The following is a 27,384-nucleotide window of genomic DNA, read 5'->3' as shown; positions in this document are numbered from 1 at the left end:
TCCGTTATACTGTTGTTGTGATGTATATATGTATATGCATTATCTTGCGATAGATGCATGATGTTTATATTAGCAAATGTTACGATATATTGTAGCATGTGATATGGTATATATGCATGCCTGTTTCATATTCTTGAAATATATATCTGTTGGTTCAAATGCTTATTCGTTGCATAATACCTATGCTAGAGATAAGCGGTATTTGCGTATACCCTTAGTATAGGGACCCAAAGGTGAAAATATTTTCTAAAACCGGGAGTCGAGGATCCCGAGTAGATTTTGTATATATATGGATATGGATATATATATATATATATATTTATTTATATATGGTTATAGTTTTCCAAACTATTAATCGAATAAGGTTTATTCGATAACTTTAAACTTTATTTATTATTGAATATTATTTCGAATATCATTCGAGGGCTTATGACTCTTTTATATTATTTATTGAATATTATTTGAATATTCATTCGAGGACTTATGACTCCTTTTATTTATTTATTGAATATTATTTGAATATTCATTTGAGGATGTATGACTCCTTTATTTTATTTAATGAATATTATTTATAATATTCATTCGAGGTATTATGACTCAGCGTATTTTATTTATTGAATATTATTTGAATATTCATTTGAGGATCTATGACTCCGATTATTTGCTGAGGTATATTCTTTATTTTATTAAAGAATAAGGTGTAAATAATCAAACTTATTTTCGGTTATTCAAATAAAGATAATACTTTTATATAAGTATATCTTTGGTTATTTAATATTCGTTTTAAGTATAAGTTTTAAAACTTCTACTTCAATTATTTTTATAAAGATTATTCTTTATGGGAATATTAATTAAAATAATAATATTCAGTCATTTTCTAAAATATTCTGGGGACTGATTTACTTCATTAAATCAGCCTTACTCCAAACACTCTTTAAAGTGTTTTCGAGTCTTCAAAATGATTTTTAAAAGTCAGAGCGGATCCCAAAACTCATTTTTATATTTAAGATCTTCCTTTTAAGGGGATTTAAATACTCGCTCAAAACCTGGGGAATCCGGCTCTGTGGTGTATTTTATATTCGCAACAAGGTTGCAGATTTGGTAAATGAATTGATTACTTGCCCAACGTTCGGGAAGTAAGCCCCTCTCATTGAGTCGGCATAAGCGACAGGCCGGGGTACGGTCTATTATTGTGTAAGTGGCTCAGTGGGAGTCCATCAAATGCATAAGTGGCTGAGTGGCAGTCCAGCATAGGTCTTAATTATGACCAGGGTGATGACCAGTGGGGAATTCGTCCATCTACTAGTAGAAAAGGTTACTTATTGGTATCTTTGCCTGATCAGCGAGATATCGGGTTTATGCCAAAATTCTTTTCCTTTCCAAAATTCATTGGATGTTTCAAACTCTGTTCATACTTTACATAACAGAGGTTCCAGGAAATGTTTAAGAGATATATATATGTGGATATATATATATCGGGACTAAATAAAGTATCTCGTAACTTTATTTCATTCAATAATATTTCAAAGATTGAATCTATTCAAATCTTGTCTTGTAGTCTCATCTATGTGATGAACTTTTGAAACTGATTATAACTTGAACGGTGGTAGTTCAAGTAGTATTGGGAAAGATATAAGTATATTGGGGTATTTGGTAACCTCATCTTTTAAACTTATATCTAATTAATAATTGTCTTATGAATGACAAAGATTTTCAGAAAAACGTTGAGACAAGGTTAGATATATGAGATCACCTTGCAACGATATTTTTTTTATATACAGTTATACACTGGGACTTTGTGTATATTATGCATGGAAGAGGACTTCCAATATTTTGAAAAGTATATATGTATATATACTGAATATTTTGCGACTTCATCGCATTAAGATATCAAACTTGGTTCATTTCTTTTGACCAAGACTTTCATGAGTATTATGAGTAGGCTCATATATTGTAAATCATTATACATATTATTTTGGTGGGCTTGCTGTTCACCCTTGCTTTATTTCTTCATCACACAACAACAGTTAGGAAAGATGGCCAGACCCCAGCAGACCCAGCGCAAGCGCGTGGGAAGCGTCCCGCGTCTTCCCGTTGATGTTGTAGATGCTATAGCTGCAGAGGTAGATCTATTGTAGATCAGACCATCTACTTTTGAGAATCAATTATGTATAATTATAACTTGTGGCAGATAATGGCAATTAACTGTAAATTTATCAAGTAATCATTTTGGGTTGTAATAACTTTTAAATTGTGGATTCAAAGACTTGTACTTATTTAAATTTCATCTCTGAGACTATAACGGGTTGTGGTGTGTGTTAGTGTGGGGTCACAGCATAAGGTTATTTATTATTAATTAAGTGAAGTGATATTGTGGAAAGAAAGACCGTGACGACCCGGATCCCCGACCCCGGATCTGGGGGTGTTACAAATGAAATGATACCTTATATTAATATGTTTGGTCCTTAAATGCTGAACAAGGTTATTTGAGATTGCTATGGCACTTGTGTTGTCACAGTAGATAGGAATATTCTTCAAATAAAGTCCATAGTCTCGGAGTTGGTTTCTCATCCAAAGAAATTGAGAACAGCAGCTACCAGCAACAATGTATTCAGCTTCAGCAGTAGATGTAGAAACTGAATGTTGCTTCTTACTAAACCAAGAAACCAATCTTCTCCCAATAAACTGACAGCTTCCTGAAGTACTCTTCCGATCAATCTTACAACCAGTGCAGTCAGAATCTGTATAGCCGATGAGATCGAAGCCCGTATCTTTAGGATTTCAGATACCTAGATTAGGTGTACCCTTCAGATATCTGAAAATTCTTTCGACAGCTATCAGATGAGATTCTTTTGGATCAGCCTGGAACCGTGCACACAAGCATGTAGCAAACATAATATCTGGATGACTCGCAGTCAGGTAGAGTAATGATCCAATCATGCCTCGATGATAAGTGATGTTCACCATCTTACCAGACTTATCTTGATCAAGTTTTGTGGCAGTTGCCATCAGAGTCTTTGCAGGTGTTGAATCTTCCAACTGATATTTCTTCAGAAGATCTCTGATATACTTCGTTTGACAAATGAAGATACCATCAGATTTTTGACTCACTTGTAATCCAAGGAAGTAGCTCAACTCACCCATCATACTCATCTCATACCTACTCTGCATAAGCTTAGTAAACCTTGCACAAAGTGCATCCTTCGTAGACCCAAATATATTGTCGTCAACATAAACTTGCACAAATATGGTATCATCTTTATGATTCTTATGAAATAGAGTCTTATCTATAACACCTCTAGTGAAACCATTTTCAAGAAGAAATTCTGAGAGAGTGTCATACTATGTTCTCGGCGCTTGCTTTAGACCATAAAGAGCCTTAAAGAGAAAATAGACAAAATCTTCAAACTCAATATCTATGAAACCAGGGGGTTGCTCCACATAGACCTCTTCTACAAGCTCACCATTCAGGAAAGCACTTTTCACATCCATCCGATATACCTTAAAGTTTGAATGTGCTGCAAATGCTAAAAACATTCTGATGGCTTCAAGTCTAGCAACTGGTGCAAAGGTCTCATCGTAGTCAATCCCTTCTTCTTGAGAGTATCCCTTAGCAACCAGTCTCGCCTTGTTCCTTGTTATAATTCCATCTTCATCAAGCTTATTTCTGAAAACCCATTTAGTGCCAATCACTGATTTATCTTTAGGTCTGGGTACAAGCTTCCACACTTTCTGTCATTCGAACTGATTGAGTTCCTCTTACATAGCAATCATCCAATCATGATCTCCAAGAGCTTCATCTACTTTCTTTGGCTCCATTTGAGATAGAAACCCAGAATAGAAACATTCATTTGATGTAGCTCTTCTAGTCTTGACTCCACTATCAAGATTACTAAATATCAAATTCTGAGGGTGGTTTTTACTCCATACTCTATGTCTTGGTAGACTAGCCCTTGATGACTCAGTATTTCCAGAATTGAGTTGAGTCTGACTACCGGATCCTTGTTCTGCTCCCCCTGAGTTGTTGCTAGCTTGATATACAGAATCTGAAGCTTGAGGACTGGTCCCTGAGATTGTGTGACTTGTCTCATGACCATTACCTTCAGAATCTGCATCATCAGGATCATTGTCATTATCATTGTTGTCCAGAACAACTTCAGGTTCATCTTCTCCATCAGAAAGGTCTTCAACATCAAGATTATCACTGTCATCTTCCTTCTGAATACTTGGGAGCTTGGCGTCATCAAATGTTACATTAAGGCTTTCCACAACCTTTTGATCACTAATCACATACACCCTGTAAGCCTTTGTGTGGCGCCCTCCAAACCCGGGTTAGAAGTTTGGGGTCCACAAACACACACACCTTATTAATAACCTACTTATAACAATGGTAAAAATAATAATAATGATATGCAGTGACCCTACTTACCAACTACCACGGACCGCAACAGGTTAAAGTATGCACACAAGCCAACCACACTTACTTACATTACAAACCGTTCAAATCCCAACTATCCAACTCAGAACTGAGTATTAAACATTATTACAAACTTTTTACAAACTTAAATTATTCTAAAAGAAGTCTACTAGCTCAACTCGATCAACCTGAACCCTTAGCTCTCGCGCTGGACTGGGGATCCTCCGTACCAACCGGTTCCTTCTTAACTGGAAAAGAACATAAACAACATCGCACAAATGAGCTAACTAGCTCAGCAAGTCACAATGACAAAACTGAGAACAATGATCATCAGGTAAATATGGTTATGATATCAAGTTAACAATGGATTATGATTTAGAATTGAATATTATATTTTCATTTTAAAAACCAAGGTTAAGCTGCTGATCAGTCACGCACTAACCCCGAGCAAAGCACACAGCACTGCTCTAACTACTGGATCCAAGGCACACATTGGCCTAACTTGACCATTATATGGTCTCACCACGAATCTGATCCATAATTTTATAAAAACAATCCAATTCTACCATAATAACAGAATAAGCAGTAATAAACAATAAACAGAATCATTAACAACATTGTGTGTTCAATAATGAAAGGGTTTCAATCTTAGTAAGGATCAATAAGGTAATTTCAAAGCTTGGCTGCTAGGTAATGAAGAATTGGATAACAAAAGAATCAGTGTTTCAGGGTTTCAAGGATTTGGTCTTTCAAAGCATAAGATACAATGGTTTGAGTGTGTAAGCAATCTGGTTCAGTGTTTGATAATTAGTTTGTATGTATTTATGGAGTAGTATCATATATTTGTGGTTCATATCCGGGTATACAACAATCAATGGTTTAGAAAGAATCAGGTTTACAGCTCAAGATCAATAACTGGAATCAGGGTTTAGGGTTCAGTGCTTCAAAGCACTTGTAATATAAAATAGCAATATCAATCAATACAATATCTCGAGAAAGTTCAGAACACTTGCCTGGTACTAGTTTATTACACTGCACTCGCTTTCAATCACCACTGTCTTATTCCTTGACTACATGTTTCCCTTTCCTACGTCTTGCCTCTTTTGCTCACATATCATAAGCATCTATCAATATTCAACTCATACGATTCTATTCGACACATACTTCTATTTACCCTTCGTTTCACCCAAATCCGATTAACGGATTGAAAGTTACGCAACAAACAATTTTATCAGAATATCGAGCCCTGAAAATAATTATCGAGCCCTGAAAATAATTTAGAATAATATCTTAAAGCTCGAAACTATTTTTCAGAATTTTTAAATCATTTTTAAGTAATTAACTCTAATTAAATAATTAATTAAAATCAATTAATAATTAATTAAATCAAATAATCAATTAATTTTTGAATTAATTGACCAATTAATCAATTAAAAATTAACTGAAATTAATTAACTAATTAATTCAGATTTATTTTTAAATTAAAAATAATTTTTGGAATTAAAATAATAATTTTTGGAATTTTCAGAAATTAAAAATGAATTTTTATAATAAAAATAAATAGGAAATATGATTTTTGAATATTTTTAAAACAAGAATCCAAAATATGCAAACTCTAGAAACCTCAGGGACCTAACTGTTTCTTCTTCAATACTTCAGGGGCCTGTTTGTAATTTTGCCAGCCCCGCCGTCGACTCGCCGGAGTGTGGCCGGAGAACACGATTTCGGCCACCTCAGGCCACCAAACTGTCCAGAATTAATCTACACATTACCAGGAACTTATTAATGCAATCAAAACACATCAATCATCCCTAACCTGGCCATAAATTGGCCAAGAACATCGCCGATTTCCGGCGAACTTCGAAAATTTTCAAAACACAACTCCCTTCGATTCAAGCATTCTCTCTTAACGAGCTATATACCAATCGATTGCAAATTTCATAAGGAACATAATCCAGTATAAATCAACAGCTAATAACCCCTAAATCAAAAAGCCCCAAATTTCAATTGAAAACATTCATACGGTTTATAAACCCTAATTTCATAATTCGAAAATTAAACCCACTTTTGAGCATGTTATTGAACTCCAAATCAGACGTATAATATATCAAAATCATCAGGAAAACAAGCTCTAGGACATGCAATCATCAAATCATACAAATAATCATCCGAACAGAAATTCATATTTTTAGTAAAATTAATTCGAAATTAAATAAAAATATAGAAAATAAACCTTAGTTTCTGCAGTAAAACGAAGCTGAGAATCTGATAGTACTCCTCAAATCCTTCGTTTTGGTTACTCAAGCTTTAAAAACAGAGATCAATAACACCTTCGTTTTGCTGTTTAATTCTCAGAAAGGTTTATGAATTAAGGGTTTGTCTCTGGAAAATTATATATTAGCTTACTGCAAATGATTTTGATACGAAATAAAATACGGTAAAAGGCTATTTATAATTACGAAAAATTAGTATCCCGTTCGATCATTCCGGATATAAAACGGTACGTTTATTTATAAAAACTGATCCAAATGGTATCGGTTTTCGGGATAATTATCCAAATCAGTACAATTTGTACTGCGGTCTTGGTCTCAGCGCCTGGTTACATGTATTACGAGGTGATAATTGGGATAGTTTAATAAAAAGCTCCCGTTTATCGAAAATACAGGTTTTATTGATTTACCGAAACGAATATTGTATCGAAAATGTTGCGCCGGGACCCGCGCAGGACAAACCGTACACCGGATCGAAAAAGTCGAAACATGGAATATGCTCGGAATATTATAATTAGGTTAGGAAGGAGTTCTCGGAAGAGTTTCGGGTTCTAAAAACGTAACAACGGGTGACGTCGGTTGGTTCCCGTTTTTATTAAATAGATTTTAAATACTCGGAAAAAGATTTTATAAAATTCATATGATTCCTATAAATTCATAAATCAACATAAAAATAATTAGGAAGATATGACAATTATCTATATTTTATTTTGGACATATAAAAATTAAAATACTCAATTAATAATATTTTTAAACATCCAAACATATTTAACACTTAACAAATAATTCACAGAATAGATACGGAACACATATAATAATTATTTATTAGAAAAAACAATTACACGATATATCCCGGATATTACATCCTTCCCCCCTTAAAAGGATTCTGTCCTCAGAATCTCCTAAGAAAACAAATGAGGGTACCTTTCTCTCATATTACTTTCTAACTCCCAGGTTGACTCTTCAACCTTTGGGTTTCTCCATAACACTCTTACTAGCTTTACCACTTTATTCCTCAATACCTTTTTTCTTTCCTCTAGAATCTCTATCGGACTCTCTACATATGACAAATCTGCCTGAAACTCTACTGGCTCATATTCTATTACATGCCTGGAGTCTGGATTATACTTCTTAAGCATCGATACGTGAAAAACATTGTGAATGTGCTCCATGTGCGGAGGTAACGCCAATTCGTAAGCTACTTTGCCAATGCACTTTAGAATCTCAAAAGGTCCGACATATCTTGGGCTCAGCTTTCCTTTCTTTCCAAACCTCGTTAGTCCCTTCCACGGTGATACTTTCAGTAATACCAAGCTTCCTTCTTCGAATTCCATGTCTTTCCTTGACTGGTCTGCATATTTCCTTTGACGGCCCTGTGCGGCTATCAATCTCTTTTGGATAATTTCAACCACTTCTTTTGTCTGCTGTACTAGTTCAGGTCCAAGTATTTTGCGTTCTCCTACTTCGTCCCAATACACTGGAGATCTGCATTTGCGTTTATAAAGGGCTTCCTAGGGTAGCATCCCAATACTGGTGTGATAGTTGTTGTTGTAAGCAAATTCTACCAGAGGTAAATGCTCGTCCCAACTTCCTTTAAAATTAATAGCACAAACACACAACAGATCTTCAATCGTCTCGATCGTTCTTTCACTTTGGCCATCCGTCTGTGGGTGGTAAGTTGTACTCATATTCAGTCTTGTTCCCAAGCATTCTTGAAAACTCCTCCAAAATCTTGAATTAAATCTTCGATCTCGATCAGATACAATAGACACAGGAACTCCATGACGAACTACGATTTCCTTCAGGTACATATGGACTAACTTGTCGAGCGAAAATCTTTCATTTATAGGCAGAAAATGAGTTGACTTGGTAAGTCTATCCACTATAACCCAAATGGCATCATGATTAGCCCTTGTCCTTGGTAATCCCACTATGAAATCCATGGCAATATGTTCCCACTTCCACTCTGGAATCTCCAATGGATGTAACAATCCACTTGGTTTCTGATGTTCTACTTTAACTCTCTGACATGTATAACATCTCCTAACCCATTCCGCAATTTCCCTCTTCATATCTGGCCACCAATAATTCTCCTTTAAATCTATGTACATTTTGGTACTCCCTGGATGGATTGAATACCTTGAATTATGTGCTTCCTATAAAATTTGATTCTTCAGCTCCGTCACTGGTGGAATCCAAATTCTTGAAGAAAACCTAAGAATACCTTGATCATCCTTTTGCGTGCACAATTCTTCACCTACCAAACGATTTATATCTTGATCCATTACATCTTCCTAACACTTCTTTATTTTCTCTAGCAACTCCGGCTGGAAAGTCATACTGTACACTTTTGCTTCATTAGGCCTGCAAACTCTAATCTCCAATTCCAGTTTCTGAAATTCCTTATATATCTCTTCAGGTACTGATAACACATTTAACTTTTCCTTCCGACTCAACGCGTTCGCTACAACGTTCACTTTACCGGGATGATAATTAATCGAGCAGTCGTAATCCTTGATCAATTCTAACCATCTCCTTTGCCTCATATTAAGCTCCTTCTGAGTGAATATGTACTTTAAACTTTTGTGATTCGTGAAAATATCGCACTTTTCTCCATACAGATAATGTCTCCAAATTTTCAAAGTAAAAACTATGGCTGCTAGCTCCAAATCATGAGTATGATATTTTTGTTCGTGTGGTTTCAATTGCCTTGACGCATACACAATCACCTTATCGTGCTGCATTAGAACACATCCTAGTCCTTTATGAGAAGCATTGCTATAAATTACGAAATTCCCTTGATCGTCTGGAAGTGACAAAACAGGTGCCGTAATTAATCTTTGCTTTAATTCCTGAAAACTTTCTTCGCATTTATCGTTCCATATAAACTTTTCATTATTTCTTGTAAGCTTTGTCAATGGTGTGGCAATCCTTGAAAAATTTTGAACGAATCGACGATAATATCCCGCTAATCCCAAGAAACTTCTTACCTCGGTAGGTGTTCTCGGTCTTTCCCAATTCGTAATTGCCTCGATCTTTGCTGGGTCTACTTTGATCCCTTCATTACTGACTATGTGTCCTAAAAACTGAACTTCCTGTAGCCAAAACCCACACTTCGAGAATTTAGCATATAACTTCTTTTTCCTTAGAATCTCCAAAGCTGTTCTCAAATGTTCCGCATGATCCCCTTCCACCTTTGAAAAAATCAAAATATCATCTATAAACACAATAACGAACTTGTCCAAGTATTCCTTGAAAATTCTGTTCATCAGGTCCATAAACGCTGCCGGGGCATTGGTCAATCCAAAAGACATCACTAAAAATTCGTAATGTCCATACCTTATTATGAAAGCTGTCTTCGGTATATCTTCTAGCTTAATCTTTAGTTGATGATATCCCAATCTTAAATCAATCTTGGAGAAGTACTTGGCTCCCTTCAGTTGATCAAACAGATCGTCAATTCTGGGTAACGGATACTTGTTCTTGATTGTAAGTTTGTTGAGCTCCCGATAGTCGATGCACAGTCTCATGCTTCCATCCTTCTTCTTGACAAATAATACCGGGGCTCCCCACGGGGACACACTGGGTCTGATTACTCCTTTTTCTAACAGCTCTTGCAATTGCTTCGCTAGCTCTTTCATCTCAATGGGCGCCATTCTATACGGGGCCTTGGATACTGGTTCTATTCCAGGTGCTAAGTCGATTGCAAACTCAATTTCTCTACTTGGAGGAAGTCCTGGTAACTCGTCAGGAAACACGTCTGGAAATTCATTCACTACTGGAATATCTTCAAGTTTCGTTGGCTCCTGACTCCTATCAATCACATATACCACGAAATGCTCGCATCCTTGCCGTAGTAACTTCTTGGCTTGAATCATCGTTAAGAACTTCTTTACTTGTTTCTGGCCCTTGAACGTTACTATTCTTTCATCTGGCATTTTCACCATTATCTTCTTATTTCGACAATCTATCTGGGCATCGTGCTTAGATAACCAATCCATTCCTATGATAAAGTCAAATTCTCCTAACTTAAATGGTATCAGTATCAAATCTACACAAAACTTACTACCAGAAATTTCAATCTCACAATTCCCACAAACTTGATTAACAGATACTCGTTCTTGATTTGCTAATTCCACAGTCATCATTTCATTTAAATACTCAACTGGATAATTTAACTTACTAACAAAATCTTGTGAAACAAATGATCGAGTTGCTCCCGAATCTATTAATACTTTGGCACATAAAGAATTCACATTAAGCGTACCTGCCATGACATCCGTATCCTGGATAGCATCCTTCACATACATGTCAAAAACTCTAGCCCTTGGAGTCTCATTCACTGCTGGCGTAGACCCCATAATCCTCAATGCATTACTGACTGGGGCTGGTGTCTTGCAATCCCTGGCCATGTGTCCTGGCTTTCCACATTTAAAGCACGTAAATCCAATGGCTGGAACCTTCACTGATGGATTCCGGATAAGCTGATCTTTATTTGCTGGCTCTCATGCTGGCTGATTTCGGCACTCCCTTGAATAGTGCCCTTTCTGATTGCACTTGAAACAAATTACATTCAACTTATTACAAACTCCTCCATGCTTCTTTCCACATACCTGACAATCGGGAAAAGTTAATCTCAACTGATTTGGCTGATTCGCATTAACTGGACGGTTGCCCTGGCCTCCGTCGTTTGCATTTTGTCTCCTGAAATTAAAATTCCTCCCCGGCTGAAACTTGCCCTCCTTAAAATTTGGAAACTTCCCTGGTTGTGACTGATCTTCATTCACTTCAAACTTCCTTTTCTTGCTTTCTTTCTCCTTCTATGACATCTCACTCTCTGTCTCTGCGATCATAGCCTTCTGTACAACTCCTGCATAGGTATCCAATTCAAAAATGGCTACCTTCCCTCTGATATATGGTTTCAAACCTTGCTGGAATCTTTTAGCCTTCTTCCTGTCAGTATCCACATACGACGGCACATACCTTGACAATTCCTCAAACTTACTCTCATAATCTGTCACCGACACAATCCCTTGCTTTAACTCTAAAAACTTCAGTTCCATCTGGTCTTGGACAAATTGAGGAAAATACTTTTTTAAAAACAACTCCTTAAAACTTTCCCAAGTAATAACATCTGTTCCTTCCAACGTCTTCACCATCTCCCACCAATAGGTGGCCTCATTCTTCAAATAGTAACTTGCAAACTCAATATTCTGTTATTCCTTGACTTTTACTAAGGCAAATGCCTTCTCTATCTCCTTTAACCAAACATTTGCTTCAATCGGCTCTAAGGAACCCTTAAATTCTGGTGGGTTTACTGCCTGAAAAGTTTTGAAGTTACCTGGGGATTGGTCTGTCTTTGTTGTTGTTGTGCCGGGTGAACTGTTTGTTGGGCCAAGATTTGAAGAATCTGGGCTATTGCTGGGTCTATGGGTCCTGGGTTTGCATTCTGGTTTGTATCGTCTTGGTTGTTATTATTGTTGTTGTTGTTGGTTTCTTCATTCTGGGTGTTGGTGCGGGTATTTCTTCTGGGAGGCATTTTCTGTAAAGAATCAAACAACTTATTTAGCTTTTAAATCAAATCCTTTGTATAGAAGAAAAGTTTTGTAAAACAGAAATATCTCTTTTTGACAATGGTTATAACAGTTGAACTAAGTAAATTACATGCTTCTTTACAGAATATAAATAGTTATGGAAAACAGGGTACATGGTATCACAGGGGCATAACTGGTGCAGTAAAGTAAATGACAGTGCTGGAAAGGAAAAGGTACTGATATATATATAGATCAAAAGTTTTGGGTAGTACAAGGGTAAAGACGCTTCGAAAGTAAAAGCAAAAGGGTACAACAACCTACTCGCTAATCAGCATAGCTAGTCTATAAATATAACTCAAAAGTCTACTAATACACACTACACACTACTGTACATACTACACAACCATAACAACACTGCTCAGCATCTCTATCTCTGGATCTCTGACTCAACTCCAAGGAAACTCTGATCCTACCAGCCTCTCAAAGTCCTCCATCACCTCAGTAGCCCAGCCCATCAGTGCATCAGGGCCTCTTCCAGGTAGTGTAGCTCTATGTAGCCTAGCCTCAAGAACCCTCCGTGTCACATGAATCTCCTCTCGAAGCTCCCTCACACCACGATCAACATCAGTAGTCCTAATAATATGTTGTAGCTCTCTGATCTGGGCCAACAAGAAATCACGCTCCAATATAAGAGCCTCATACCGGTAGTAAGGAACTGGGGGCAATGTAGACTGGAATGGGGCACTCGCAACTGAATGCCCAGTGGAATCTGAATCAGCTGGTGGGGGTCCTCTAATAAGTGGCCTCATGCCTGGGGGTGGAATAGCCTGCATTGGTACGGGCTGCAACATAGGTGGAGGTAGTATAGCCAACACTGGTGGAACAACATGACGTGGATCCGAAGACGGTATTCCAACTGAAGGCTCTGAGTGATCAGCTGATACAGGGATAAAAGAGTCGGCCATCGCTGCTATGTGAAATCATATCGCAATATAAGAATCTCGAACCATGACGTGAATTACACTAATACATGTTATATCATAGCACTCAACCTCTCGACGTTCTATCTTTCTATTCCTTACTTCTAATCCTAACCTTCTACCCATTCCCGTCAATCCTAGGCTTGTGTTAGTGACTTATAACTGGTAGCTCTAATACCAAACCTGTGGCGCCCTCCAAACCCGGGTCAGAAGTTTGGGGTCCACACACACACCTTATTGATAACCTGCTTATAACAATGGTAAAGATAATAATGATATGCAGTGACCCTACTTACCAACTACCACGAACCGCAACTGGTTAAAATATGCACACAAGCCAACCACACTTACTTATATTACAAACCGTTCAAATTCCAACTATCCAACTCAGAACTGAGTATTAAACATTATTACAAACTTTTTACAAACTTAAATTATTCCAAAAGAAGCCTACTAGCTCAACTTGATCAACCTGAACCCCTAGCTCTCGCGCTGGACTGGGGATCCTCAATACCAACCGGTTTCTTCTTAACTGGAAAAGAACATAAACAACATCGCATAAATGAGCTAACTAGCTCAGCAAGTCACAATGACAAAATGGAGAACAATGATCATCAGGTAAATATGGTTATGATATCAAGTGAATAATGGATTATGATTTAGAATTAGATATTATATTTTCATTTTAAAAACCAAGGTTAGGCTGCTGATCAGTCACGCACTAACCCCGAGCAAAGCACACAGCACTGCTCTAACTACTGGATCCAAGGCACACATTGGCCTAACTTGACCATTATATGGTCTGACCACGAATCTGGTCCACAATTTTATAAAAACAATTTAATTCTACCAAAATAACAGAATAAGCAGTAATAAACAATAAATAGGATCATTAACAACATTGAGTGTTCAATAATGAAAGAGTTACATTCTTCGTAAGGATCAATAAGGTAATTTCAAAGCTTGGTTGCTAGGTAATGAAAGAATTGGATAACAAAAGAATCAGTGTTTCAGGGTTTCAAGGATTTGGTCTTTCAAAGCATAAGATACAATGGTTTGAGTGTGTAAGCAATCAGTGTTTGATAATTAGTTTGTATATATTTGTGGAGTAGTATCATATATTTGTGGTTCATATCCGGGTATACAACAATCAATGGTTTAGAAAGAATCAGGTTTACAGCTCAAGATCAATAACTGGAATCAGAGTTTAGGGTTCAGTGCTTCAAAGCAGTTGCAATATAAAACAACAATATCAATCAATACAATATCTCGAGAAAGTTCAGAACACTTGCCTGGTACTAGTTTATTACACTGCACTCGCTTTCAATCACCATTGTCTTATACCTTGACTACCTGTTTCCCTTTCCTACGTCTTGCCTCTTCTGCTCACATATCATAAACATCTATCAATATTCAACCCATACGATTCTATTCGACACATACTTCTATTTACCCTTCGTTTCACCCAAATCCAATTAACGGATTGAAAGTTACGCAACAGACAAGTAAACATCGAATATATAGACCGACTGTTAACCAACAAGTCACATATAACACATAACACGTCACATAATCAATGACATATCACTTATAAGGAAATCTCGGGTCATAAATAGGCTTTCGGATATTTAAAATTATTTTTAAAACATTTTTCGGAATTAAATGGATCAATTTCGGAGTAATAAACAGGGTTCGATTGGCCAATTCTGGCTTCAAAACAATTTTATAATAATTATCGAGCCCTGAAAATAATTTAGAATAATATCTTAAAGCTCGAAACTATTTTTTGGAATTTTTAAATCATTTTTAAGTAATTAACTCTAATTAAATAATTAATTAAAATCAATTAATAATTAATTAAATCAAATAATCAATTAATTTTTGAATTAATTGACCAATTAATCAATTAAAAATTAACTGAAATTAATTAACTAATTAATTCAGATTTATTTTTAAATTAAAAATAATTTTTGGAATTAAAATAATAATTTTTGGAATTTTCAGAAATTAAAAATGAATTTTTATAATAAAAATAAATAGGAAATATAATTTTTGAATATTTTTAAAACAAGAATCCAAAATATGCAAACTCTGGAAACCTCAGGGACCTAACTGTTTCTTCTTCAATACTTCAGGGGCCTGTTTGTAATTTTGCCAGCCCCGCCGTCGACTCGCCGGAGTGTGGCCGGAGAACACGATTTCGGCCACCTCAGGCCACCAAACTGTCCAGAATTAATCTACACATTACCAGGAACTTATTAATGCAATCAAAACACATCAATCATCCCTGTCCTGGCCGGAAATTGGCCAAGAACATCGCCGGTTTCCGGCGAACTTCGAAAATTTTCAAAACACAACTCCCTTCGATTCAAGCATTCTCTCTTAACGAGCTATATACCAATCGATTGCAAATTTCATAAGGACCATAATCCACTATAAATTAACAGCTAATAACCCCTAAATCAAAAAGCCCCAAATTTCAATTGAAAACATTCATACGGTTTATAAACCCTAATTTCATAATTCGAAAATTAAACCCACTTTTGAGCATGTTATTGAACTCCAAATCAGACGTATAATATATCAAAATCATCAGGAAAACAAGCTCTACGACATGCAATCATCAAATCATACAAACAATCATCCGAACAGAAATTCATATTTTTAGTAAAATTAATTCGAAATTAAATAAAAATATAGAAAATAAACCTTAGTTTCTGCAGTAAAACGAAGATCCGAATCTGATAGTACTCCCCAAATCCTTCGTTTTGGTTACTTAAGCTTTGAAAACAGAGATCAATAACACCTTCGTTTTACTGTTTAATTCTCAGAAAGGTTTATGAATTAAGGGTTTTTCTCTGGAAAATTATATATTAGCTGACTGCAAATGATTTTGATACGAAATAAAATACGGTAAAAGGCTATTTATAATTACGGAAAATTAGTATCCCGTTGGATCATTCCGGATATAAAACGGTACGTTTATTTATAAAACTGATCCAAACGGTATCGGTTTTTGGGATAATTATCCAAATCAGTACAATTTGTACTGCGCTCTTGGTCTCAGCGCCTGTTTACACGTATTACGAGGTGATAATTGGGATAGTTTAATAAAAAGCTCCCGTTTATCGAAAATACGGGTTTTATTGATTTACCGAAATGAATATTGTATCGAAAATGTTGCGCCGGGACCCGCGCAGGACAAACCGTACACCGGATCGAAAAAGTCGAAACATGGAATATGCTCGGAATATTACAATTCGGTTAGGAAGGAGTTCTCGGAAGAGTTTCGGGTTCTAAAAATGTAACAACGGGTGACGTCGGTTGGTTCCCGTTTTTATAAAATAGATTTTAAATACCCGGAAAAAGATTTTATAAAATTCATATGATTTCTATAAATTCATAAATCAACATTAAAATAATTAGGAAGATATGAAAATTATCTATATTTTATTTTGGACATATAAAAATTAAAATACTCAATTAATAATATTTTTAAACATCCAAACACATTTAACACTTAACAAATAATTCACAGAATAGATACGAAACACATATACTAATTATTTATTAGCAAAAATAATTACACGATATATCCCGGATATTACACTTTGACTCCAGAGAATAGCCCAGAAAGATACCTTCTTTAGCTTTAGCATAAAACTTTCCAAGATGCTCATCATCCTTAAGCACAAAGCACTTTCCTCCAAACACCTGAAAGTATTTCACTAATGGTTTCTTGTTGGCCATTAACTCGTAAGGGGTCTTCTCATATATCTTGTTGATCAGGGTTCTGTTTTGAGTATAGCATGCAGTGTTAACTGCTTCAGCCCAAAAGTAAGTAGGAAGATTGGCTTCATTAAGCATAGTCCTTGCAGCTTCAACCAATGTTCGAGTCTTCCTCTCAACCACTCCATTTTGTTGTGGAGTCCTTGGTGCTGAAAACTGTCTTGAGTTGCCCTTCTCAACATAGAAATCATTCATCTTTGCATTTCTGAATTCTGTTCCATTATCTGATTGTTCGCACAGGCACTCCAACTTCTAACTCAATCTTGTTGATGTGATCAATAATTATATCAGGTGCTTCATCCTTTGAGTATTAGAATAACACCCACGTGTATCTGGAATAGTCATCAACAATCACTAAGCCATATTTCTTTCTTGACATAGACATGACATTGACAGAACCAAACAAATCCATGTGAAGGAGTTGTAGTGGTTCAGTGATGTCAGTCATTGTCTTCTTCTTGTGTGATGCCCTCTCTGACTTTCCCTTCTCAAATGCTTCACAGAGTCCATCAGGACTGAATTCCATCTCGGGCAATCCTCTCACCAATTCCCTCTTAACTAAAGAATTCATGGTCTTAAAGTTCAAGTGGGAGAGCTTCTTATGCCATAACTAACTTTCATCTGGAGATGCTTTACTATAGAAACACATTACTTGACCATCTGCAGAATTCCAGTCAGCTACGAACAAATCACCCTTTCTAACTCCATTGAGAGTCAATTTCTCATTCTTCTGATTAGGGATCAAACACTTTTCCTTCTTGAACAGCACTTCACATCCTTTATAACAGAATTGACTGATACTGAGAAGATTGTGTATAAGACCTTCAACCAGAGATATTTCTTCAATGATGACATTGCCAATTTCCAAACAGCCATATCCCGTAGTATAACCTTTGTTGTCATCTCCAAAAGTAACCACTGGGCCAGCTTTCCCAACCACCTTTGATAGCAGGGCTCTATCTCCAGTCATATGTCTTGAACATCCACTGTCCAGAATCCACATGACCTTCTTCTGCTTTATGCCCTGAGATGAAGATTTTTCCATTAATTCAAGATTTCCATATTGCTCTTCTTCATCATCAGTGTCATCCCAACTCTTCCCCTCAGCTATGTAAGATTTCACTAGATACTTCCTTGAGCTACCTGAGTCCTTCTTCTGATAAGTTTTGCCTTTATCCTTTGACTGCTGAGGCTTCCTACATTCAATGGCAAAGTGCCCAACCTCATCACATTTATAACATTCGAACTTGCTTCTATCAACCATCCCTGTCTTGTAACCTGATCCAGAAGATGAACTTGACCTTCGACCACGGTTGCTGCTTCCAGAACCCCTAAAGCCTTGCTTCCTTCTAAACCTGATGTTACTGAACATCCCAGCTAAGTTGGCCATAGTAGGATCTTCCATACTTTACAGCTCCTCAGTGGTGTAGTAATCACTTGGACTCCCAGAGAGGTTTCCATCATCCATCTCAGCCTCAAAGAGCGTTTCAGCTTTAGACTTAGGCTTTTCAGCAATAATGTCAAGCTCTTTAATTCCACTAGCTACAAGAGCAGTTATCTTGAGCAGTTCAGTATTCTTGCTATCAACTATTCCTCCACCATAGATAATTTTCCTTTGTTCCTGCTTCATTTCATGAGTTTTCAGCTTACCATACAACTTCTCAAGTGTCATGGTTTCGAAGTCAACACGCTCACGAAAATATGAAGCCTTGTTCTTTAGATGGTGAGGTAAGACAAGCATAAACTTCCTGTTGACTTCTCTCTGAGGATAAGTCTTACCATGAATACTTAATTCGTTTAACAGCTTGTTCAGTCTTTCAAAGACTTGAGTAATACTTTCTCCAGGCAAGGACTTAAAGGCCTCATATTGTGAAGTCAAGATATCCAATCAATTCTTCCTGACATCTTCAGTTCCTTCCATAAGCAGTTCTATGGTTTCCCACATGTGCTTTGCACTCTCACAGACCATAATTTGGTGACTCATATCATCATCCATCGAATCCACCAAAATCAGCTGCAGGCCGTCATCCAGAGCTATAAGTTCTTTGTCACGTGCACTCCATTCAGCTTCAGGACATGACATTCTCATATTAGGCAACTCCGGATGATCCTTCATTGGCACATGTCTTCCTTCTTTCAATACTCTCATATACTCTGGATTCGATGCTCGAATATACAATAGCATTTTCTTTTTCCATAGATTATATCTCGATTTATCAAACTGAGGAACCTTGATACTAGTAACTTTCTGAGAACTCATCTTTTCAGATCTGAGAAAAATTTGCAATAAACCATCTCAAAATACGATAACCCAGTCAGTCAACAATACCAAACCAGTCAAGTCAAAACCATCAAACCCAAATCAGATCTACACACTGAAAGCACTCTCAGACTTCATACAACCAAAATCAACAACAAAACTTGCTAATCTAACGGATCAGATCTGTATATCGATTAACAAGCTCTGATACCAATTGTTAGGTCCAAATATACATACAGAGGGGGGGTGAATGTATGTTTTTCATTTTTCGTTAATTAATTGCAGCGGAAAATAAACCTCGAAAATGAAATAAACAAACACTAATAGATTCACGGAATAATTCTTTTTATTAAGAAATTAAACCGTAAAGGTTTGCTTACAACTCCGAATATAAATAATTTGAAGCAACAAATATAGAGAGAACCAAAATAATAGCAATCAATTTGGGGTTCTATCTATCACTCTAAAAATTCAAATATTCTATCAAAAGATATCAAATACAATCAAGAGAGCTTTAAATAATGAGTGTTACAAGTTTGTAAGGCTTTAATGGTGTGAAATAAATTGGGCATCACTTCTCTCCTTAATTTCAATAAATGAAATCAACCCACTCTACAAGAAAAATTCTGCAGAGCTTTAATGGTGTTTTACTGAGAAGTGTTTTTTTTTCAATCTGCTAAAAATTGGTTTTGTAGAGGTAGAATTGTAGGAGAGATAAAAGAGACTATGTGGCTGCCTCTTGTCCATTTGTTTTAAATGGTACAGCTTGCAAAAAATAATTCTATGGCGATCAATAATATCTGTGTAGCAACCTTTGCCTTAAAATAATTTTTGAATGAATCATGTGGCGACCAGAAAAGAGAGAGAGCAGCACTTAAATATTTTACTAAATCTGTCTGGCGATCACATGCACATGCATACACAGGAGAATGAGAAACAAGTCGCCATAAAAAAACAGCCGCCTTTTCAATATTTTAATTCGCCTATGGCGATTTCTCTATGGAGACAAAGACCTAAAGTATAACTCTTCTTTTCTATTGCAATGGGTGCAAAACAAAACATAGTAGAACCAAGAGAAGGAGTCGCCACATGTGGCATCAACGCGTGAAAAAAAATTCCAGCCGCCTTTGCAATTTTTGTCTGCGGCGACAACAACTACTTCCTGTTGTTGACTTGTTTACATTTTGTGTTATACACACAAAATAATCCAAAACACTCAAGTTCTTTTCTATTCGAATCAACGCAACAAAGCTGCCAGGAGGGTCCTGTTGTGTACGCGCCAGAAAAACGATGGAGGGGCTGACTGCTTGCGCATCACGCGCGGTGGAGAAGTTGTCGAATAGAAAACAGTACATGCATGTTTTAGCTTCATTTCTTTTTTTATTCACCTGAACTACTTTTGCTTCTTTTTCTTTGAATATGTAAGACACGCGGGCCCCACGAGTTGTACCAACAAAATGAAGTGTCCTGTCAATTTTCTGTTTGAACCTGATTTCTCGATTTCGATTTGATATTAGAATAAGGTAATTAACTGGCTGGCAATTAAAATAAATATTTGATATTAAAATAAATAAATAAATAAATAAACTGTGAATTTATTTATTTATTTAAATAAAATTCAAACATTAATTCTAATTTACCAAAACTAAATATTGATACCAAATCAAATAAATAAATCTTTTGAGATTAATTTATTCATTTAATAAAAATTCAATTTTTAATTTATTTATTTTAAATCAAATTGTGATCTAAAATTAAATAAATAAATGAGACGATTTTCACTTATTTATTTACTAATAAATCAGTCATTGATTTAAAAATAAATCCAGTAAATCCTCGGGCTGTACTCCTCTGTATCTGCAGGCCTTCTTATCTCCGGGATTTTGTACTTTAATAAATTTCCAGACTCCTCGAGTACAAAACCCACTTAACAATGTTCCTTAAAAATAATACTCTGTTTCCTTTCACGGATCACTGACGTCTCGTGCACGGGTCTGGTTCACAGACGACTAGTTCCGCTCTCAGGTCTTCGTATTATACCCGTATAAACCACTGTTAAGTCTTCTACCAAATATAACCAACTTCACTAGGAATCCTTGAGGTCTTCACACTGATTCTGACAACCGCTTCGAATGACTCCAACCTTATTTCTCCGATGCCTGAACATATTAATGAACTTCATATAGATCACTGTTGACGTCTTCTTCACTGCAGCTAACAAAACCTTTTGTGCATATACCCAATAAACAATTTGTATAGATCCTAGTGGAACATAGATTATTTCAAAGTCCTTGTTCTATGTTGAGTTATCCAAACCAGTATTGTTGAGATAAATATATAGCTTCAATCTTGCTCAACAAACCAACTTCACCAGGAATCCTTGAGGTCTTCACACTGATTCTGATAACTTCTTCAAATGACTCCAACCTTATTCCTCTGATGCCTGAACGTATTAATGAACTTCATATGAATCATTGTTGACGTCTTCTTCACTGCAGCTAACAAAACCTTTTGTGTATATGCCCAATAAACAATCTGTACTGATTCTAGTGGAACATAGATTATTTCAAAGTCCTTCTTCTATGTTGAGTTATCCAAACCAATATTGTTGAGTTATACATACAACTTCAATATTGCTCAACAATCTCCCCCTATTTGACAATCACACCTGACGATCAAATAATAATGGAGAAGAAACAGTTTGGAGGATAACTCAACTAACTTTAACCAAAAATCTTCAATCAGCTTTCAACTTTCAATCCTGGACTTGGAAATAATACTATCTTATATCTACCGCATCGTCTAAACACATTCAGCTTTAGTAGAGAACATATTCTTCTCTCCCTTATATAAAGTTGCAGATAGATACGTCTTTCAAACACTGTCTTCAATAATCTTCCGATCTTCCCATAAAGCACATAGAAAACATTTTGGAATCTAGAACCAAAACCCAATATTCTCTCCCCCTAAAATGAAGAATCCATTCCTTAGTACAATAAAGTTAGAAATCCCTCTTCTTAGTTACAGAAAGTCTATCAGTCCATAATCTCATCATAATCTCTCCCCCTTATTTGAGTAATCCTTCAAAATGTATTCAGATTAGAAACTTAGGATCAACCAACCAAGTGAAAAGATCATTCATAAACCATTTCTCACAGTGCAAGTGTATGATTTCTGTTTAGTGATCTCACATTGTGTTTCACTCTACTCTGCACTCAAGTTTTTGTCACTCAGTCTCACAGTGTGTTACTCACTCAAAGCTCCAAACATCCAAGTGTACCTGCAAGAAAATCCTTTTCATAGAAAAGTTGCCTTCCACCTTCAAGGATGGAAACTCTCAGTCAAGAGATTCAGAAATGTTCCTTCTGAGAGGGAAAATTAGGATTCTTTTGAGTGGCAGAATTCCTGATATCCCTCAACTTCCATGAAGAAGTATACCTTATAAACTCGTCAGTTGATATCTGAGTCCTCATTTACAAGTTGCTATTTTGACTAAGTGAAAATCATATCCAGATTTGAATTCTGTGAAGATAACCAATGATCTATTATATACCATTAGGGATCAAAGATTTCTTTTAAAGTCTGTGAGGACTTAACAGAGTAATCAACCAGGCTCATATGTTCTCATTCAAGATCAGAGATAAAGAGTAGAACATGATCCATGATTTCAACCTATTGCCATTGACTTTGATATAGTTTGATAATGATTGTGCGTCAATACCTTCCTTGTGTGTGTGAATCTCACATTTGCATTGAAAACATTTTAACCAAGGGTTAGTGACTCTCATACAGATGCCCTGGCTGACAGGCGAATTTTCAATAGATAACATTCTTTTGGGAGAATGCACCTAGTAACTATTTATATGCCTTTTTCATCTCTATATCCTTTTGACAGAATAAAGATGGGCTTACAAATGTCTCAAGTTATAGATATTCCACTTCTTTGTGAGAGACAGAGTTGTAGGGTTGACCTTTCCTTCCCTATGTGATGCTTCTTGGCACTATCTCCCTCATTCTCAACACAACTCCAATACCAAACGGTAATTTTATCTGTTCACTGAGTTGATATCTCAAGAAAATTAAGTGAATAAGAATGAAATATGGGGAATATATCAGAGTAAGGTAATGGAATAATGTTTTTGGAGTGTTTGGTTCTAATGACTTGAGCTAGAACCAATGAGGTTTGATAGGCTCTTAATCAGTTCCTAAAACTACTGAGGGTGTTGAAGATCACAAACATCCGAAGTACAATATCAGAGAATTTTATGATCAAGAACAGGGTGATTTAAGAATCAGAGATCTTTTACCTTTACTTAACACAATATGGATTCATGAAGGATGTCTCAAATGATCATGCTTTCTAATTCTTTTGACAATACTACTCAATCAAATCTCAATAGCTCAAAACAGTTCAAGTTAGTCCAATACGGATAAACACGATAGAGGAAAGGAGATGAAAATTGTTCCAAACTCATAAGACTTGCATAAGGTAATCAGAGTATAAGAAATATATCAAGATTTAATATCCAAAACAGAGTGTAAGCATAGCAAGATCATAAGAGTTACTTACATGGTCAACACATAAGTCATACGATCAATCATTTATGCCAAGAGTATATCCAACAAGTATGCACCAATTGATTAGTCAAGACAAGACTGAACCAATTAAAATTATTCCTAACACAAACATATCATAACTATCACTAGTCATGCTGCATATTTATTCTAGCACAAAATAAACAGAGTTATTCTAGTATAAACAGAGAATCAGAGTGACCAAGGAATATGTTGTCAGAGTTACCTAGGGTATGAAGCTCAAAAATCATACAGAATTACTCAGAAACATGAAACAGTCACACAAATATAAACAGAGTATTCAAGCTAGTTACACATGATCTAAAGAAGGATCTAAACCTATAAATCAGAATGATGATAAGATCACAAATGAGATTACAGGGTCTTAGATCATAGTGCAAACAATATTGAGATGTGTGTGTGCTAAAATAAATATTAATATCATGAGTATTTGTATCAAAGTAAACATATAACATGTAAATATTCAAAGAACTCATATATTGCATCAGAAATTCTAACTTACTTACCACTAGCATATGACATGTAAAGCATGGTAATCAGTTAGCTACAAAACAAGTTTACAAACATGGATATATATACTGAATTAGATATGTAAACTTACTTTCCCATGATGTTAACTTAGATTCGTGGAATATTGCTTGTTTTGCTCCCCCTGAGTTGTTGCTGAATCAAATCTGAGATTTGGTGCTTTGAGGGGAATAAATCTTGAACTTGTACCAGAATCTGGATCTAGATTAACCCTATTATATTCAGAAATAGCTTCAGGGCTCTTTTCACTCTTGGAAAGATCTTTACTATTTAAAGATTGTGATCTATCCTTGAATATGGGAACAAGCCTCCACAAATTTAACCTTCAATTTGATTGATTCATCTTGCATAGCAATCACTCAATATGGATCTCCAAGAGCTTCACTGCTTCCTTTGGTTCCATTAGTGATAAAAACCAGAATCTATTCAATTGTTTGCAGCAGCTCTTCTAGCCCTTACTCCAGTATTAGAAATACAAAGTACCACATGCTAAAGATGGTTTTTACTCCATTCTTTACGTCTTGGTAGACTAGCTCTTGGTGACTCAGCATTTCCAGAATTAAGTCGAGTCTGACTAGTAAATCCTTGTTTTTCTTCTTCTGATCTTCTAGCCTTTACTCCAGTATCAAAATTACTGAGTATCATATGCCAAGAATGGTTTTTACACTATTCTTACATCTTGGTAGACTAGCTCTTGATGACTTGGCATTTTTAGAATTATGTTGAGTCTGACTAGCAGATCCTTATTCTTCCTCTTTTGCTCCCCTTGAGTTGTTGTCGACATGATCTATAGAATCTGAAGCTTGTGGATTGGTTCTAAAGTTGGTATGACTGTGCTTCTTCCAGTTTCCACTATTATTACTGCATTTGAACCATTTCCACTATCACCACTGTCAATTTATCCTTCAGAATCTGAATCTTGAGAACTAGTTCCAGAAATAGATTTACTATCTTTGCTTGTCTCAGGACCATTCCCATCAAAGTCTGAACCAGAATTGTGATCATTGATAAGATCATTTGCATTTACATCTTCATTTGGAACAACCTCAGGTTCGTCTTCATCATCAGAAAGATCTTCAACATCTAGATTGTCTAAGTTGTCTTCCTTGTGATTACTTGGGAGCTTGCTGTCATTAAATGTTAATAATGACAAAAATGAAACCTCATAATCAAACATGATTCACTATCCACTAAGACTACTACCAATTATGATATTCAATCAAGAACTCATTAGTTGTTAGACTCCATTAAAATTGAATTATGTCCAACTATATTACACACATGATTTTGATCTTAGTGAGTTTTTCAGAAAAGGCAACTTAAAAGATCTCACTATTATCAAAATCTCACCACTATCTTGTGATAAAAATATTAACAAAATTTGTCAACAAATTTATTCAAGTATGTAGTGCTACACAACTCACCATTAACTAGTGATAAAACTATCAACAAGAATTGTTACTAGATTTATCATAAGTTTATAGTGCTACAAATATTACCACCAACTAATGATATGACTCATCAAGAGTTTATGATGTTACATATATCATCACTAACTAATAATATAAATTATCAAGAGTTTATAATGCTACATATATCACCTTTAACTAATGATATGAATTATCAAGAGTTTATGGTGCTACGAAACTCATCACTAACCACTGAGAAAGACTCTCAATAGTGTAATGCTACCAAACTCATCACAAACCACTGAAATAAATTATCATAGGTAAAATTCTTTTAAACTCATCACAAATAACTGAAATAGATTATCAGAGGTGTGATGATGCTAATCTCATCACAAACCATTGAAATAAATTATTAGAGGTGTGATGCTGCTAATACTTTTACAATTTGACTTATGGAGCAAATAATAAAGTTGAATTGCTTCAAGGTCCATAAATCAAAACATTAAAGTATAAACATAACAAATAAATGCAACAGATATTCAACAAATATATGCATTTAAATATTGAGGGAAAGTTGACATTCCTGATTTCACGCCATATCCCATAGTGATTCCTTTGTTGTCATCTCCAAAGGGAACTATTGTGCCGACTCACTTGTCCACTTCTGATAGCAGGGCTCTATCCTCGAACTCTTGTGTATTAAATATCCAATGTTCACAATTCACATGGTTCGCTTCACTTTTGCTTGCCATGTCTATATTATGGATCAAGTTTTCTTTGGTACCTAAACTAAATTGGGTCCATGGGACTTAGAGAGATTCACATTATGAATAATATAAGATGTAAATTTAACATGCTTTTGTTTCTTATCGACTGTCTCCTTTTTTTCTTTAGAAGCCTTAAGAATGCCTTTAGGCTTCCAAGTAGGAGTTTTCTTCCTAACCTTATGAGGACTGACAGTCTTTGCCCTATAATGCTTTCTACTCATGTTCTTATCATTATGCATACAAGTAGTGGATGGAAAATGCATCAAGTTAAGATAAGAAGACAAGGTATTAAAAGCATATGGCATACATTTAGATTTATGACATGATGTATGAGAACTAGGCATGGTAGACATGCTATGCTTATTATGAACTTTATCATTATCTACTTTACTCACAATACATGTATATGCAAGATGCGAAGACGAATTACATTTAAAGCACAACTTCCTAGAAGAATTAGGTTTTAGCAAATCTTCATTTTTATTTCTAACACCTAACTTCCCATTTCTATGACGTCTATTTTTCTTTTTAGCCTTGTTATCATCTAAGTGAGTTTTAGGTTCATCACTAGAAGTTGATTTGTAATATCCGAGAACATAATATGAATATTATATGTTAAATAAATAAATATTTTGTATTTATATAAGTTAAAGTGTTCATTGCCATAATATTACGTGTTATAAAATGCTATTTGTATTCCCGTGTGAACCAGAAAATTTTTCGAGTAAGTAATAAGTGTTTAAACCACATTTATATGAATCGATCTGCAATTTGGACTCGTATATATTTGCATCTCTATCGAGATATTCGTTTTATTTCATTTTATGCGCGTTT

This window comes from Apium graveolens, chromosome 7 (genome assembly GCF_009905375.1).
Source record: "Apium graveolens cultivar Ventura chromosome 7, ASM990537v1, whole genome shotgun sequence".
Lineage (NCBI taxonomy): Eukaryota > Viridiplantae > Streptophyta > Magnoliopsida > Apiales > Apiaceae > Apium > Apium graveolens.
This window is presented reverse-complemented; position numbering follows the sequence as displayed.